At 39.2% G+C, this 19,447-nt stretch overlaps 1 long non-coding RNA gene across 2 annotated transcripts in view; it reads left to right on the forward strand.

Annotated features, from left to right (window-relative positions):
* LOC122549399 overlaps positions 1–13,121 on the forward strand; it is a 139,484-nt gene extending 126,363 nt beyond the window's left edge. For both annotated transcript variants that reach the window (XR_006311518.1, XR_006311519.1), the window contains one exon: positions 12,864–13,121. This is a non-coding gene — a long non-coding RNA (uncharacterized LOC122549399). The remainder of the gene's footprint in view (positions 1–12,863) is intronic.
* The last annotated feature ends 6,326 nt before the right edge of the window (positions 13,122–19,447 follow it).

A 19,447-nucleotide genomic window follows, 5' to 3' on the forward strand; every position in this document is an offset into this window, starting at 1 on the left:
AGGAGGTCAATCTTAACAATGAGAGAGTCTTTATGACATGAAACCCATCAAGGGATACTTAGCCAGAACAATAGGGAGAGACACTATGTGCATTCAGTTTCAACCTTGGCACCTTGGAGTCATACCTTGAAAGGGGACATGTGCACCTGGGATAATCTGGCCTAAACTTACTGGTGCTGTGAGCTCCTTCCCCCATTGGCTGAAACTAGAGAACATTCCAGAAGGGTAAAGGGATAAAATCAGACAACTGGAGACAGCTCTCAGAGAAAACCCGACCGCCCTGCTGAGACCTGCCACCCAAGACAATGGAAGAAGGACATGTGCAAGCCACCTTCATACTTAGAAGATCCTGCGTGCTCTGTCAATGGAACTCAGTGAATTGAATTCAGCAGCCCAATCAAGTTCACCACAGTGAGGAGTATATGTGTTTTTCAGGCAGCCATCCTGGTTTATGGAAAAGTTGATTTAACTTGATGCATAAGACAGGGGGTGGCATGGTGGCTCAGTGGTTAGCACTGCTGCCTCATAGCGCCAGGGATCCGGCTTCAATTCCCGCCTCAGGCAACTGTCTGTGTGGAGTTTGAATATTCTCCCCGTGTCTGCGTGGGTTTCCTCCGGGTGCTCCAGTTTCCTCCCACAGTCCAAAGGTGTGCAGGTCAGGTGAATTGGCCATGCTACATTGCCCGTAGTGTTAAGTGCATTAGTCAGGGGTGAATGTAGGGGAATGGGTCTGGGTGAGTTGCGCTTTGGAGGGTCGGTGTGGATTTGTTGGGCCGAAGGGCCTGTTTCCACACTGTAGGGAATCTAATCTAATCTAAAAAAAGAAAGTTGTTTCCCTGACTTCCACGATAATCCTCAATCCACACAACTATGTACTCAGCCCCTCACTGTACTCCTTATACACTCACGACTGTGAGACCACATTCAGCTCTAACTCCACTTACAAATTTGCTGATTGCACCACTGTAGTGGGCAACAGCAAGACAGAGTACAGGAAAGAGATAGACAGCTTAGTGGCCTTATGTAAAGACAACAATCTCTCCCTCAATGTTAGCAAAATGAAGGAGCTGTGATTGACCTTAGGAACCAGAGTGGAGGGCACACCCTGGTCTGGATCAATGGTGCTGAGGTGGAGGTGGTCAAAAGCTTCAAGTCCCTGGGAGTAAATATCACCAAACGTCTGTCCTGGTCCATCCACATCAACAGTCAAGAAAACATACCAACACCTCTACTCCCTCAGAAGGCTAAGGAAATTCGGCATGCCCATGATGGTTTTTACCAATTGTTATTGATGCACCACCGGGAATATCCTATCTGGATGCATTATGGCTTGGTATGGAAACTGTTCTGCCCAAGGCCCCTTCTTATTGCAGAGAGGCATGAATGCAGCCCAGTCCATCACAAAAATCAGCCTTCCTTCCACTTAAGGAGTAAATTATCGCAGATGTCGGAATCTGTACTGCAAACAAAAAAATGTTGGAGATCACAATGGGTCTGGCAGCATCCATGAGAGCAAGCTATTGTTTCAAGTCTAGATGACTCTTCATCAGAGCCTTCCTTTCATTGGTTCTGTTTATATTTCCCAATCCTCAGGACAGCAACCACATAATCGAAGACCCCTCCCACCCCAGTTATACTCTCTTTCACCGTCTTCTGTTAGGTAGATGGTACGTAAGCTCGAAAATATGTACCAACAGGTTCAAGAAAGGCTTCTTTGCTGCAGTTATCAGACTTATGAATGGACCCCTTATAGATTAGAGCTGATCTTTCTGTACACCTTCTCTGTAGCTGTAACACTATATTCTGCATTCTGTTCTATTACCCTGATGTTCTATTACCCTGATGTAAGGTATGCTTTGCCTGGATAGCTCACAGCACAATACTTTTCACTGTATCTCGGTACATGTGACAATAATAAATTAAATCAAATCAAATCAAATGCAAGTGTTTTATCAAATCCAAGTTTGAACAACAGTCCCCCATTTGTCTCAGAAGTTAACAGCACCTGTGTAAATGCATCTTGAGTAATAAACTAGTCGAAGAGTCTGTATAGAATATTTCATAAGCAACACTGTCCATCTGAATTCTTTCTCTCCTCAGTTTTAGCAGAAATACAGACTTTTATGAAATGATTGAGCTAATGCCTCTCATTAAAATGCTGCTATACGCTAGTACCATTGAGGGCCATGGTTAAAAAATAAAATCAATTTAAAGTTTAAATGTGTACTATTTGTACCTTGAAATAATTCCATTAGTGTGAGGTGAGAAATCCATTATTACGAGGTGAGAAATGTAACTTGCTCAAGGGACCAGAGAGGTGGGAGGTGGGGGAGGGGTGTTGGTTAGCTCAGTTGCCTGGATGGCTGGTTTATGATGCAGAGTGACACCAACAGTATATGTTTAAATTCTGTTTCACTGAGGTCATCATGAAGGCCCCTTTTTAATCTCATCCTTCATCTGAGGTGCGGTGACCCTCAGGTTAAACCACCGTCAGTTGTTCCTTTCTAATGAAAGCAGCCCTTTGGTCCTTTGGGCCTTTGCGACTTTAGCTTTCCACTTGTTGAATAGAGCATGAGGGTGAAACACCTCATGGGTACAGCTAATATGTTTCGCAGAATAACATTGAACCCTGTGTTGAAATTAATGTTGACTTTAGCATAACTAACAATTAAAGCATTTTAGACTTTTTTCAAATTCTGAGTTCTATAATTACTTTAAACGTTGTTCACTGCATTTTAAAGATCAGGTGCTACCTGAATTCACTTGCTCAATTTCCTGCCATTTTTCCTGTGAATAAGTGGGGAATAAAAGTATGTTTATCGTGGCAAGATAAAGACATCAAAGTCATTTAGCATTGCTTTGATCACAGGGCAGTCACAGTGAAGAGTAATATTTCTTAAATTAGTGCTCTGCAGTATTGAATAGGTTATATGAAAGTAATATGTCAAGGGATTGTGATCAGAAGAAAAGCTTCAAAGCCTTCTTTCAGAATTTGCTCCCGTGATCAGTGAATTCAATAAGCCTGAGTTTCGGTATGCTAGTGAGTCACCAAGGGTGGTGAAATCTTTCTGGTCACTGCATGACTGGCATTCCAAATGTTCACTGGTGCAAAACTGTTTAGAGAACATGTAAAGAGATATCCGGAAGAATATAAGGATGTCATAGGTGTTTGGTGAAATAGTGTTGTGTTCAGAATTATATTAATGTCATCATTTTAATCATTTCCAAATAGAGCATTAAAAGACAAAGATAGAATAATAAAGGAGTAATTATTTGAGTCGGTTAAAAAAGGGAAATTGCAAGATGTCTGGACAGCTAAAATATATTTCAGGTGGATGTTAGTAGCGAATGTTAATTATATCGCAGAGGTGTACAGACTATTGTGGATTAGTTAAACATTTGTTTAATGATAAGCCATCATCAGTGGTGTAATCATTTACTTTTGCGAAATTGAATTGCTGAGTTGCTTCAATGGCTCATTGAGCAATAAAATGAACTAATGTCCCAAGATCAATTGGACACAAGAGCTCCAGAGGTGTGTCATAACATCTTTGAACAGTTGATTAGAAGAATATCTAGGAAGAGGAAGACCAGCCAGTGATCTCGCACTAAATACAATGCAGTAGTTTCAGTTCTTGACCTTGTGTGAGGTCAGTGCAGGTGTCACACTAAATAAACTGCTGCTGAGGTGCTCATTAAAACAAGACTTGTGAACCATACCACAGCACAGGAACAGAGAGAAAAAGAATTTCAGAAAAATACTGAAACCAATGGTGCATAGGTCTATCAGCCACTAATGATGAGCAGTTATAATGATGTAAACTTGAAGAGAGAGCTAACAAATAACAGCTTTCCAGAATTCTAACAATGCAAATATAAACACTGGCAGGTTGGATTTCATCAACTCTGTGATGACTATGAGGTAGCCAGTAGCTAAGTTACAAAGAAAAAGATTCCAGTAATTTTTTGTAAAATCATCATTCCTATAATGTTACATATTTTCCAATTATTATTTTCTTGTTATTCAATCAAAAATTATCTTTAAATGATGAGTTTTAACTGGTTTAGGGAACTCTTTATATTTAAAAATGCTAAATCCACTTCAGTAAAATATCCTAGGGACTAGCTGCACCAAAGTATTCAGTCCTTAGTCAGTAGGTGATGGTGTTGGTAACAGTATATGCATAGGTCCATAGAAATCCATTGTATTTATGAGACACTGACTATAATTGTATTCTCATGTTTTGGAGTGCTGATGATTAGCCCAGACGTAAGGCAACCAGACTTTGTTTGTTGCAGGACTTTTGCTGAATTTTACAGGCATCAAGCAAGTAACTGTTTACCATAAATGGTGTGTGTCTGCTGGAATTGCACTAGGATGAGGAAATGTAAAAGGGCAAAGCAAAGTGCAGAGGTTCGCGCTCATTGTTCTCTCCAAGACATTTTGCCAGCTCACTTCAGTGACTGGATCAGGGAAATTTACCAGGAGTTATAAGGTCTTAATAGTCATTCTTAGTAGTTAATAATTCTTTGCCCACCCCACCTCTCCAAATCCCCAACATCTCAGCAACACAGTCATGCTGGCAGAAACAGCCGCCTTCACCAGCCCTCACATCATCAGGGAGCCTGATTGGCCCCACTACCCTCAGACCACATATGATTGGAAGAGCAGTGAAATAATATGGAATTCTCTTCATCCTGGTGCAGTTCCAGTAGATAGACACCATTTCTGGTAACTAGTTATTTGCTTCATGCCTGTAACATGCAGCAAGGCCCTGCAATGAAAAAAGTCTGGTAGCCTTACCTTTGAGCATGTTGTCAGGACTCCAAACTTGAGAATACAATTATAGTCAGTGTCTGATAAATTCAATATATTTCTAAGGAGTTATGTATATACTGATACCATCACCATCACTGAGTGAGGACTCAATACCCCTTTCCAGTTGGTTCCTAGGACATTTTAGTTGGATAGATGACCATCCCAGTGAAACATACTCCTAGTAAACAGTCTCCTAGCTTCTTCAAGCATTGCCTCTTGTACCATTTTAAAACAGAAAATTGTTCCCTAAATCAGTAAAAACTAATTTTTTAAGGATAATTCTTGATTTTTGGAACAGGAAGACAATAACTAGAAAATTTGTACATTGCAGGAATGATTATTTTACAAGAAATTACTGGCAATCTTCTCATTTTGTAAATTAGCTATTTCCCCATAATATTATTCTAAAATTTCATCTCATGTCATGGTCCCTAGGGATGGAGCCTCAAGTTGCCACATATTCAACATATCTGGGCAATACTTCAATGCAATAAAGCAGACTTTCTAATGCATTCTAAATGCTTTATAATTTGAGTATGCAGTTCTCTGTTTTCTCATTCCCTTTGATGCTGATCTCCCAGTTGGGTATATCAGTTTAATGTTGGGTGCTTCCAAGTATTTGAGAGGAAACTTTGCCCTTGCATGAGAACCTACCAGCAAATTGTCATCATGATTTGTCATCTTAAAAACTGAACTGCAAGTGCCATCAATTATACACTTTGTCATTTGAAATTCGAAACATAAAGATTTTGATCAGATTTTGATAAGGAAAGTTATGTTCTTTTGTAACACCTTAAAAATAACCAATAATATCATTATTTACAGAAAGCAATTTTAATCAGATGAAATTAGCTGCTAATCTGATTAAAATGCACGACGTAAGTAATGCTGAGCATCTAAGCTTTTTATTGACACGTCAACTAGTCTAAGTTAGGTTGACCATGGGATGGAAGAATGTGGTCTGATCCAGTACTGTCAGTTGGTGGGATCACATTAATAAAGAGGAATGGTAAGGAAGGGATACAATTAGGAATGAGGTGTTGAGTGGAAAAGAACGAATGTAGAGATGGACCAGGAATGAGGTCCTTTAAGGAGTTGTGACAATTGTATGTGCTTGTCATTCAATATAATCTACCACGAGGGAGTGCAGTGGAGTGAACAGGAAAATTTCCTAACAGCTGTGTTTCAGATTTTCTTTGTGAAAATAATTGGATTACTTTGGAGCATGTGTTTGGTTATAAAGTATTATATCATTATAATGAATGCTGATAAAAATAAATAGCCTTCTGCACTAATATGATCCTTTGTTATGATCCTAGCTAATGGCAAAAGCGAACAAATCATCCACCAGAGTGAAATCTGACTTTAAATAGACTGCATGTTATTTATTTTCTTTTTGTTTATTTTGGAGATCGATTACTGTACACATTCACAAGAAGATGTCAGTGTGCTCTTAACAGAAGAACATAGGGGTTTGTGACACAAAAAAAAAATACTTACTATGTTACACTGGATAAGAATAATTAGAAACATCGCATTCCAAATATTAGAAAGAATGATTCTTCTCTTTAACCACACCATTAACCTCAAATAACACTTCAATATCACTGAGGCACGGCATGACTGTAACTGGTTTCCTTTGGGAAAATTTCTGCACATCTACCTGAGGCTATATTCTTTATAATAAGTTCATAAGTTCATAAGATATAGGAGCAGAATTAGGCTATTTGATCCATCGAATCTACTTCCATATTCGATCATGTCTGTTATGCTCCTAACCCCCATTTTCCTGCCTTGTCTCCATATCCCTTCAACTCATTACCAATTAAAAATCTGTCTAACTCCTCCTTAAATTTCCTCACTGTCCCAGCATCCACCGCACTTTGATGCAGTGAATTCCACAGATTCCCAACCCTTTGGAGAAGTAGTTTCTCCTCAACACTGTTTTAAATTTGCTACACCTTATCCTAAGACTATGACCTCTCATCCTAGAATGCTCCACAATAGGAAGCATCTGCTCCACGGCTATTTTATCCACACCTTTTATCATCTTGAATACCTCAATTTGATCTCCCCTCATTCTTCTAAATTCCAGAGAATATAGGCCTAAATTGTTCAATCTCTCTTCATATGACAAACACCTCATCTCTGGGATGAATCTAGTTAACCTCCTCTGAACTGCCTCCAATGCCATGACATCTTTCCACAAATAAGAGGACCAAAATTGTGCACAATACTCCAGGTGCAGAATCACCCAATACCTTTGCAAAAACACTTCCTTACCTTCATATTCTATTCCCTTACCTACAAAAGCCAACATTCCATTCACTTTCTTTATTATTTGCTGTATTGCATGCTGGTTTTCTGTGACTCATGAATGAGTACACCGAGATCCCTCTGCACCAGAGCACCCCATTAGAATAATAAGTTGTCTTCCCATTTTTTCAACCCAAATGCATGAGTTCACATTTATCCATGTTAAACTCCATCTGCCACATTTTGGCCCACTCTCCTAACTGATCTATATCTGTTTGTAAGGTTCTTATTTCCTCATTGCAATTTACGATCCCCCCTATTTTTGTGTCATCTGCAAAAATGGCTATAGACCTTTCTATCCCTGTGTCCATGTCATTAATGTAGATTGTAAATAGCTGGCATCCAAGGACCAAATCCGGTGGCACCCCATTAGTTACATTTTGCCATTCATAAAAAAAAACATCCTAACTCTCTGTCTTGTGTCCATCAGCCAGTCATCAAACCAGGCTAATGAATTATCCTAATCACATATGATCCAGCCTTGTGAATTGACCTGTGTGGGGCACCTTACCAAACATCTTCTGGAAGTCAGGATAAATTACAGCATCCCCATTATCCAACTTGATTGTTACTTCTTCGACGAACTCTAGCAAATGAGTCAAACATGATTTGCCTTTTATAAAACCAAGCTGACTCTGATGGATAGCATTTTGACTTTCCAAATGTCCTAATATTACTTCCTGGATAATTGATTCCAACACTTTCCCAGTAACAGACACAGTAGCACGGAGGTTAGCACTGCTGCCTCCCAACGCCAGAGACCCGGGTTCAATTCCCACCTCAGGCAACGCTCTGTGTGGAGTTTGTACATTCTCCTTGTGTCTGTGTGGGTTTCCTCCCACAATCCAAAAATATGCAGGTTAGGTGAATTGGCCATGCTAAACTGCTCATAGTGTTAGATGTAGGGGTAAAATGTGGGGAGCGGGTTAGTGTGGACTAACTGGTTTGTAATTTCCCACATTTTGCCTCCCTCTCTTTTTGAATATTAGCCAGTTTACAATCCACCATAACCTTTCCTATGTCCAGGAAATTTTAGAATATTGTAACCAATGAATCTACTATCTCTGTTGCCACTTCCTTTAATATGCTATGATGCAGGACATCAGGCCCGGGAGACTTGTCTGTCCTCAATCCTAGTAGTTTGCTTAGCACCTTTTCCCTGTCGATGTTGATTATTCTAAGTTCTTTCTTATCTCAGAGAGTCATTGAGTCATAGAGATGTACAGCATGGAAACAGACACTTTGAACCAACTTGTCCACACCGACCAGATATCCCAACCCAATCTAGTCCCACCTGTCAGCACCTGGCCCATATCCTCCCAAACCCTTCCTATTCATATACCCATCCAGATGCCTTTAAATGTTGCAATTGCACCAGCCTCCACCACTTCCTCTGGCAGCTCATTCCATAAATGTACCACCCTCTGTGTGAAAAGGCTGCCCCTTAGGTCTCTTTTATATCTTTCCCCTCTCATCCTAAATATCTAGTTCTAGACTCCTCCACCCAAAGGAAAAGACTTTGTCTATTTATCCTCTTCATGTCCCTCATGATTTTATAAACCTCTATGAGGTTACCCCTCAGCCTCCGACGCTCCAGGCAAAACAGCCCCAGCCTATTCAATCTCTCCCTATAGCTCAAATCCTTCAACCCTGGCAACATCCTTGTAAATCTTTTCTGAACTCTTCCAAGTTTAACAACATCTTTCCGATAGGAAGGAGACCAAAACTGCATGCAATATTCCGACAGTGGCCTAACCAATGTCCTGTACAGCTGCAACATGACCTCCCAACTCCTGTACTCAATACTCTGACCAATAAAGGAAAGCATACCAAATGCCTTCTTCACTACCCTGTCTACCTGCAGCTCCACTTTCAAGGAGCTATGAACCTGCACTCCAAGGTCTCCTTGTTCAGCAACACTCCCTAGGACCTTTCCATTAAGTGTATAAGTCCTGCTAAGATTTGCTTTCCCAAAATGCAGCACCTCATGTTAATCTATAGCCTCTGACTTGCCCATTCCAACAGGAATGGTACTATTGTCCTCCACTGTGAAAACTGAGGCAACATATTGATTCAGCATCTCTGCCATCTGAGTGTTCTCCACTAGTAACTCTCTGGTTTCACCTTCCAAGAGACCAACATTCACATTAGTGGCTGTCTTTCCTTTTATATACCTATTGAAGCTTTTGCTATCCTTTTTGATATTTTGTACTAGATTTCTTTTGTAATTTACCTCAGCTCTTTTTATTAATTATTGGTATATTTTTGTTTATGTTTAAACGTTTCCTAGTCTTCCATCCCGCTAATTGGTCTTTGCAATATGGTATACCTTAGTTCTTGACTTTATATTGTCCTTGACCTCCTTGTTTAGCCATGGATTTTTTTTTTATTGCCCTGACCACCTTTCTTTCTCACTGAGATATATTTTAATTGTGAGGAATTGAGTAGCCTCTTAAAGATCTGCCACTGCTCATCCGCTGTCTTACCACTTAGCCTTCCTGCTCAATCTGCTTAGACCAAATCTGTCCTCATGACTATATAATTGCCTTTGTTTAATTCCAGAACACTACTGTGGGATTCCATTTTCTCACCCTCAAACTAAATTTTGAATTCTATCATACTATGGTCACTACTCCCTAGAGGATCCTTAACTATGATGTCATCAATTAATCTTTCCTCATTACACAATGCAAAATCCAGAGTAGCCAGTTCCCTGGTTAATGTCTCTTTCTGAGACTCCCAAAACAAACTGCTAATTTGCCTATGTATTATTTATCATGGGTTCCCCTAACTCATATTTTCAAAGGTCTCACTGGATGTAATTGTTTCTGACACTTTCCCAAATTTTCTACGCTGAAGTTAATTTCTCAGGACTTCTCCCCAGTCCTGGCTGTTTGGAAACTTTATTAACAGTACTTCTGCTGTTATGGACCTTTTCTCTCTGCATGAAATTGCTTCTGGCTTCTATCATTCTCAAATATAAATCAGCTAAAGCCTGAACAATTATTTTCTCAGATGGTCTCTCTAGCTAAAATCACATGATATCCTTGAAATGCTTTTTTGAACTCACCATTCAAAGTTATTTTCTAACTTATAAAAAAAACCAAATCTGACTTTTCCAGGACTGATAACTTAAATTCCTTATCTCCATCACTTTGAAGTCCAATTTCTGAAACAGTATGAATATAATACAAACATTCATCACATCTTGTTTCAATGCCTTTTTCTCATCGCAATAACAGAAGACGCTTTTTTACAATGTGGATATATAAATTTTCCAGCTCTCTATTTCTTAATATTTTTTCAGCCCATTTATGATACTGCCACATTAGAAAGTAGAAAAACTCTCAGAAAAACTGAATGTGAATCAAATTCAAATTGCATTAATGGAAGCAGGGAGATTTTATGTCCTTCTTTTTGCCTTTTTTGTACAATATAGTCAATGATTTAGAAGGCAAATCAAATCCATCTGATGCATTTACCACTTCATTGAAGAGATATTAATCTTATGTAAATAGAATTTATTTTAAATATGAGCCATCAAACTTCTACCTTATTAATGTTGATGCATGGGCATTGTTTTTAAGGTGGTATTTATTGTCTAATAAATGTCATTCTTGTCAGTAAAGCCAACATTGATTTTATAAAAGAGCCTAAGTTGATCTCACATGTAAACTGGCATAAAGTAAGTATTTTTCTTCAGAATCAATCCAGTTTCAACATAGATTGAAGCTAATCGGTAATGTATGGAGCCCTCCATATTTAACAACACAGGGGGGCCATTGGCTTTGTTTTAAGACTGAGACAAACATTGTATGATATATTGATATATCCTAATTACTGCTCACCATGTTTTATGGGTGGTTGGACTCTCGGCCACCATAAAGCAGATTTTCTGCCACCTCCTTCTTTTAGGATGAGAGCCACTGGGCCTGCTTTGTCTCATGTGAAAGAGAAAAAGCACAAGGCAAGATAAGTGGGTTAGTAGCTGAATGTGCAAGTGTGTGAATGGTTCGGCGAGGTAGGTCAGCAGGTGAGGGGGTAGGAAGATTGGGGCTAGTTGGATGGTTGCGAGGGGGATAGATGGTTGATCAATGGGATATTTGGGAGGAGATTAGTCAGGCCTTGTTGGGGTGTTAGTTGGGTTGGCTCAGGAGATAGTTGGATGGCCATAGAGGTAGATGAGCTAGGGGAATAGTTGAGTGGTCAGGAATTTGGTTGTTAATGTAGGTTTTAAACTGTCTAATATTTCCTAGATAGCTAGACAAATAAATCATATTTGTCTGGCTTGAGCCTCACACTCTAAGTTCAGAAACATTTGAGAACAGACCTTGGCAGCATAGAGTCAGCTCACTAGAACATCTGAAGCAATTCTGACATAAGTCTGCAAATTAGGATTTTCACAGGCTCTTGATGAGCTTCTCCTGTCTTATATGATGTGGCGACAGGAAGTTCTGAGCCTTCATATAGTTAAGTGGTGGTTATGGCGTAAACAGAAACCTGCCAACTCTTGTGGGAGCTTCAATGCTTCCTTATTGAGAAAGAAGGCAAGGTCCCTGTGCTGATCCACTCCACATCACATTCTATCAGCTCGTGATAAGTAGAAGGAAGCTCATCATACATTTACATTGTGCTGTATTAACTTCTCAGTGCAAATGTTTCACAACTGTCTTTTTATTCTATTATTGTTTTAGTTTTTATTAATTTTTTAAATTGTCACACATGATTACTGTTTTAATTGCCTAATTGTCTTGTCATTTACATTTTAGCATCCTCCTAGGTTTGCACACATACTAAAGAGCTTTACAAAGTAATGTCCAGGCCATATAAACTATCTCACTGTTCATTCATAAATGGCACAGGTGCTTCATACTTGTACGATTCTGTGGAAGAAATCATAAACTCAGAGATTATTTCCTGCCCGTTGGTCATCGATCACAGAAACATAGAAAACAGGTGCAGGAGTAGGCCATTCTTTAAGCCTACACCACTATGATCATGGCTGATCACGTAATTTCAGTATCCCATTCTCACTTTCTCTCCATACTCCTTGATCCCTTTAGCTGCAAGGCCCATGTCCAGCTCCCTCTTGAATATATCTAACGTACTGGGCCCAGCAGCTTTCTGTTCCATGGACAACACTTGGGCAGCATTACAGAACTTTTCCCTGTCTTAATTGCTCATCCACAAAATTTACATTGAATTTTATTCTACAGGAATGAATAATACATCTACTATGCAATAATTAACAATAAAAATACCATAGATGTTTAAATTATCTGCAATGGACAGCCCTCATATAGAAAGTTGCAGAGTTTATTGGAATTACATTGAGGATTTATCTACCGTTATGGAAAAAGGAAAATGCCTAACTAAATAGACTTCTGATAGTCCATTATCACTGCTGACAAAATCTTTGTGCTTTAACATTCTAAAGCACTGCCCAAAAGGCAGAACACTAGAAGTCTCAACCACTATACATAATGAAGTATTCACATATCTTCAGGGTATAAAAGGCAGTTAATTAGTTGTCAGATACCAATGTTCTGATGTAAAACCTGACAGTATTTTCACAGTGTGAACTCATTGTGACATTTTATACCATACGGTAATGAATGAACGATGAGCGATCAACAATATCTTAGAAGTACCTTTGCATGCAGGTTTTGTTCTGCAAACAAATGAGCTATTCAGTCAGTTTACCGCTTCTTTTAATATTTCTTTGCAGAGGCCATTGGTTAATGCGGAGCAAAGAATGATTTCAGCATACAGCGGCTGGAATCATGGACAAGACTTTTCCAGTTGGATTCAGGGCAATGCAGAAGTCACAGATGAAAGTCAAAAGGCCATTGTTGCATGCAGTGAAAGACCTGGAGGCAACTTGAAAATTACAGTCAGCCACAGATAGTGGTACTCAATACACTATTAGCTAGCTGAATTGGCTACTGGTTGCTCGTGAGCAAGACGCCCAATTGACAATCCTCCCCTATCCCAGGGAGGATGGCCTGGGGGATGGTTCCAAAGTAGTTCCCAGTTGGTGATGTAAATTGTCCACCATCTCCTGCCTACATGTCATGAACAGTTCCTCACATGACAGATCGTAAGCGCTTCAGCAATGAATCTTTCTCTTTGCAAGAAGTCAGTTCAGCTTCACCATTTGGGTTGATTAATTCTATGAGGTTAAGATGCAAATTAAATCTTACAAGTTAATCACCCCAACAGAGCACATGTCTGGATTTTGGGAATTTGATTCACAGCCTACGTGATTCCTACCCATTCATTTCAATTGGTGATCAATGGCATGTTGTACAACCTCTGAAATAAATGCACTCATGTCTATGCCCAAACTAAAAAAGAAAGACTATATTGAAAGCATTAACTTGGAAATCTTTCCCCCATGAAAATCTTTTCCTGTTGAATTTTACTTTGATATTTGTGAAATGAATTTCCTTTATAAATGATAGGTTCCTGCATATATTGGGTATATGCATATTCATATTTGACAGAGGATGCAGTGAAAACTAATGATTTGTACTACACTGTAACTCATTTACATGTATTATGTTAGCATAATAGCTATGAATTTTTAAAAAGCTTCTGATGAATATACATATCAGTTGCCCTGGATTTATACCTTATTGCAAACCTGAGCTGTCTGGGAAAATACATTAGCTTGCATATAGCAAAATCTGAATGAATGTGCAGCCTGATGCAGGTCAATACACAGGTTTAATTTTTCACAATGTTCTGATTTTTAGTTAATTTAATGGTTTATTTTGTAATGAGATGCTGTAATGAAACAAAATTCAACATGATGGCTAAATAAAATCAGTTCATGGCTATAATACATGATTTTCTTATCGAATCAAATCTCTAAGAATGTAAAATACATGAAACCCACCATTGCCCCTTGTACTGACTGTCTGCAACAGAATCTCAGGTAGTTATTGCTTATCCTTAAGAACAATCTGAGCAATGCTATAAAATGTAACCAACCTTTGCCATTCAACTATTATTGAAATAAACGTATACAAAAAATAAAATGGTGCCAGATTTTTAAAAAATTCATTCACATGATGTGGGCATTTAGCTAGACCAGCATTTATTGCCCATCCCTATTTGCCCAGAGGGCTGTTAAAATTCAACCACATTGCTGTGGGTTTGCAGTCACATATAGGCCAGACTAGGTAGGATGGCAGTTTCCTTCCCTAAAGAACATTAGTTAACCAGATAGGTTTTTCCAACAATCGACAATAGATTCATGGTCGTCATTAAATTCTTAACTCCAGATTTTTATTAAATTCAAATTCCATCCACTCCCCAGACCATCAGTGAGTTTCTGGATTAATAGGCTAGCAATAATACCACTAGGCCATTCCCTCCCCTTGGTTTCTTTCTGTGGTTTCTTTCAATAATCTTTTGGCTTACTTGCTTTGGATTTTAAGGGCTAGAATTCCATCAGTATGGCAGGAATTAGGACATGACTTGGAAATTTTGCCTACTTTCAAATTTCCTAAAACTTTTTCATCCTTTTCAATGACCTCTGATGTCACTCACATTGGGACCATGTTGTCATGGCTTGGAGGGTCTTGAAAACCTAATCTGCCATATTGAAAGCACCAGAAACTCTGTTTTAGCAATTAACACAATGGCACTGCTGTCACATCTCAAATAACTTGTAGGATTTCCCCGCTCTCCCCCCACACCCGATCTGCCCATTGCCCCATATGCCTGAAATGGCTGGTGTCAAACATTAGGCCAAGAGTTCCAGATTGGTGCTCAGCCATCATTCTCTTTGCCCACATGACTCCACCAAGTTCAATTTTGACACTGCAAAACCTGATTCCATAACTCCAACAGGACAAAACACTGCGCTGTGTACTTTGAAGGTTCACCCACCATAACTAAAACTCTGAGATCTGAAAGTACGCCATTGCTTACAGATGCTGCAGATGTTTACAACCTCAGCTGGGATTAGTGATGCTCAATTAGGCAGAAGAAGGTTTATTCCCCTTAATACCATTAGCTGTTCCACTTTCTGTCTCATTTGGAGAAACAGTACTCCAAGAGTTGCTTAAGAAAGTAGGGTGCAGATATGGTGGACTGTTAGCGCTCTCACTTCTGTCAGAGTTTGGGGTTCAAGTCCCACTCCAGAGTTATTGAGCCCAAAACCTAGCCTGACAATTTGCAGCAATGCTGCACTTTTGGGGTGTCCCCTTTCAGATGTGGCACTAACCATTAAACAGCACCTGCTCTTTCAGCTAGACAAAAAAATGGATCAGAAAACATTCTTTGAAAGATGATCAGAAGAATTTCTGACAATATCCTGGCCCAATATTTATCCTCAAACCCATGGATTGTAAACCGTTTGACTGGTTGTTAATTTGATCTTTAATAATAACAATTGATAGCAACAAGTAGCAAACACAGTGCCCACAGAGAATCAATGTCATCTGGTAGTACCATGACAAATCCTTCCTCAAGGTCTTATACGCAGTGTTCACTGTTGACAGTAATTAGGTTACAGAATACATTTCTGAGCGTAGTATTTGGAACTGATAATCCCTGTTGAATTGATGGGACTTGCAGAAGGTCAGAAACTTGATGACAGCTGCTGTGGCTTTACTGAGGCTCTTTAACTAAACCATGGTATTAACATCTTACTTCAAGCTTCCCCAGTTAATCAGGGATGGCGGAAGGATCATGCACTGGATTTATCAAAGGAAGGATTTCTAATTAAAGGAGCCCAGCCAGGGAGTCAGATGTATGAATGATGTATCAATGTTTTGAAGCAGCAATAGCCACAGGAATGAAATGTTAAGTGGTCTGACATGGCCCATGTTAACTTTTCTCATGCAACAGTCTGCACTTCAGCTTATTAATTATGGAACTGGCTTCTTTGGCACCCTGTTCATGGAACTGTACTGCAGGAGTGTTGTGAACATTCACTGTTTGGATGGTGTCAATCTTCTTGAGTGTTGTTTGAGCTGTGCCAATCCAGGCAAGTAGCGAGTATTCCATCACAGTCTGGACTTGTGCCTTGGACAGAGGAACCTCAGTTATCTGGCATTCAATTAACCAAATTTTGGATGATCCAAACAAGTTCATAAAGTCCTGATGTGTGGCTAACTATGTTATCCAGCATCGATTATCTGGCATTCGATTAACCGAACGAAATACTCCCCACCCATGTCCTTCGGGCAATTAAGGTTCCTCTGTAGATAGCGGAGAGACTTTATGGAGTCGGAAGGTGAGTTACTTTCTACAGAATTCCTAGCCTCTGATCTGCTCTCATAGCCATTGCATCTTTATGCTGGTCCAGTTTAGTTTTTGGTTAATGATAGCTCAGAGATTCAATTACAGTAATGTGATTGAATGTCAAAGAATGACACTTATATTCTGTCTTATGAGAGATATTCATTGACTGATATTTCCATGTAACAAGTGTTGCTTTGTGATATTTCAGCTCACATCTTGATATTGTACACCTCTTGCTGCAGTTGGACACAGCCAGCTTTGATGTCTAAGGAGTCATGAATAGTGCAATTATCAATGAACATCCTCACTTCTGACTTTATGATGGACAGAAGGTCATTGATGAAACAGATAAAGCTGGTTGTGTCTAGGACATTGTCCTGAGGAACTCCGGTAGAGGTGCCTGACCATCAACAAATACAATGGAAACAATCAGTCCAGAGGATGTGTTTGTGCTATAATGGAAGGAGTATGCAATGCACTTTATAATGGACTATGCAGCTCCCTAATCCACTCAAAAGGTGATCCTCAAGGCTGTTATGTGTATGGCAAGAGTTACTCACATGACTGTTTTCTAATAGCACAATCATAAATATTCTCCATAAACAGGGAACATTATGGTTGTTGGCTGTTTTAACCTCGCCCTTTATTCTGATTCTTTTACCTCACAGTCATATTACTTTGCAGAGCTGTGTAAGGGTCTATACCTGAAATAATGACTAATTGGTGTTCTTTTGCCAGCTGTTGCCTGAGCTGCTTAACGTCTCAATGGTTTTCTGTTTCTGCCTTTAAACTCAAATGTGATATATCCTGCATTTGGGGATTTGAAGCTGAGGAAAGTTTCCTTGACGGGCTGCGTAGTTAGTAACTCAGCCAGACAGGTTCATATCATTCCAGAACAACAGTTGTTAATTGACCAATTGGTCAGACCCATTGACATTGCCTGTATTGGTGGATCTGATACTTCCCACTAGGTCCTAATTCACTAAATTTATTTCTGATGTCTGCTGGTAAATTGCATAATTTTAGTTGGTTAGACACAAGCAATAATCCAACGTAGAGGCAGCTGTTGCCAGTCATTAGATTAAGATAAGTGAAGGACTCCTGGGAGCCCTCCTGTGGTGCAGTGGTAATGTCCCTACCCCAGGCCTGTGTTCAAGTCCCACTTGCTCTAGAGGTGTTTAATAATGTCTCTGAACAGGTTAATTAGGAAAAGATAGAGTAAATGAAACAAAAAGCAGGCTCTGCTGAAGTTGTTTTTTTTTAAAATAGACCATTTAGCATTTCCTATCCACCTAACCTGCACATCTTTGGACTGTGGGAGGAAACCGGAGCACCCAGAGGAAACCCACACAGACACAGGGAAAATGTGCTACACAGATCATTTACTGATGGTGGTTGACAGTTAAGAACAAAAAAAGAATTCTCAGTGATTTGGTGGTGGGGAAGCCATTCAGTTGTGTGTTGCAACACTGCCAGATACAGAAAGAAAAAGTGAGGCACTCCCTCTCAACTCCATTTTGATTGAGCCCTTCACACTCTCCCCACCTTTCCTTTAGTGTAATTGCACTGCCTTTACGGGGCTCAGCACATACACTAATCAATTGGAAAACACTGGTGATCTATTGGTGGTAGCTAAAAGGTGAAAAAATGCCATGGGTGATTTGGTGATGGGTTGGGGGTGGCGGGTAAACAAGAAACACTCAGCTGTGAGTCAGAGCACTTCTAGACATAAAAATAATAAAGGAAAGAAAGAACACTGCTGGATTTAAATAAAAGTAAAAAAAAAGCCAATGATGTACATACCTACGGACGGAGTAATAGGTATTCTCATTCAAGATTCTCAAGTTAACCTAATTTTGCAGCAATTTGTTTTGATGACACTTAAGTGTTAGCATTTTAGCAAACTAACTCTGTTCTTTTCAATCTCTATCTCCATAAGGCCATAAGAGATAGGGACAAGAAGTTGGCCATTTTGTCCATCAAATGTACTCCATCATTCACTGAGATGTCTGATCATCTGATTTGATAATGCTCAACTTCACTTTCTTGCCTTATTCCCATAATCTTTGACTCTCTTATTGATTAAAAATCTGCCTATCTCAGTCTTAATTATACTTGAAGACTCAACCTTTAAACTCTCTGTGAAAACAAATCCCACAGATTCACAACTGTAAGAGGAAAAAAATACTCCTCATCTTTGTCTTAATGAGGGTCACCCCTTACTCTGAGATTATGTCCTCTGGTCCGAGACTGTCCCACAAGGGGAAACAACCTCTCCACATCTACCTTGTCAACCTCCCTAAGAATCGCTTTCGTTTCCATAAAGTCACCTCTCATTCTTCTAACCTCCAATGAGTACAGCTCCTTGATCCTACAGTTGGGCAGAAGATTTGAATTTTGATGGTAAAGTGACATTGACCGGCTTTTAAATTAAGGCAGCATTTGATAGGCAATTTTGGCAGTCTACCACATTACTGATAGTCTGTTGACCAGATCAGCTAAGGATGGCAGATTAACTTCTCCAAAGGGCATCAGTGAATGAGATGTGTTTTTCATAAAAATCAGTGATAATTGTCAAGTCACCATTACTAGGACAAGCTTTATATTCTAGACTCTGAGTGAATTTAAATTCCCACTAACTGCCAGCATGGATTTGAAGCCATGATTTCAGAAATGCTAACCTGGGCCTTTGATTATAAGGCCAGGGACATTACTGCATTAGCACTTTGCCACCATTTCCCTTAATGCTTAATGCTCTATTGCAAATAAAATAATAAAATCAAACAGCATTTAAAAGCAAGATTAAATTCCCTGTGCTTTATTATTCTGACTTTGTGTGAATTGTTTTAAAATTAATACCTAAGGTAGTTACTTGAAAATTAAATAAAGCACATATGAGATTTTGCATATTGCCTGATTCGCTAAAATTATATGAATTTATTTTTTTACACAGGATTCATAAAAAATATTGGCCATATTTCCATCAGCCTAATCCCATAGGGTTGTGTGTAAATAATGTACTTAATTTGAAATCATAAAAATTCCTATATTAAA

This window comes from Chiloscyllium plagiosum, chromosome 1, assembly GCF_004010195.1.
Source record: "Chiloscyllium plagiosum isolate BGI_BamShark_2017 chromosome 1, ASM401019v2, whole genome shotgun sequence".
NCBI lineage: Eukaryota > Metazoa > Chordata > Chondrichthyes > Orectolobiformes > Hemiscylliidae > Chiloscyllium > Chiloscyllium plagiosum.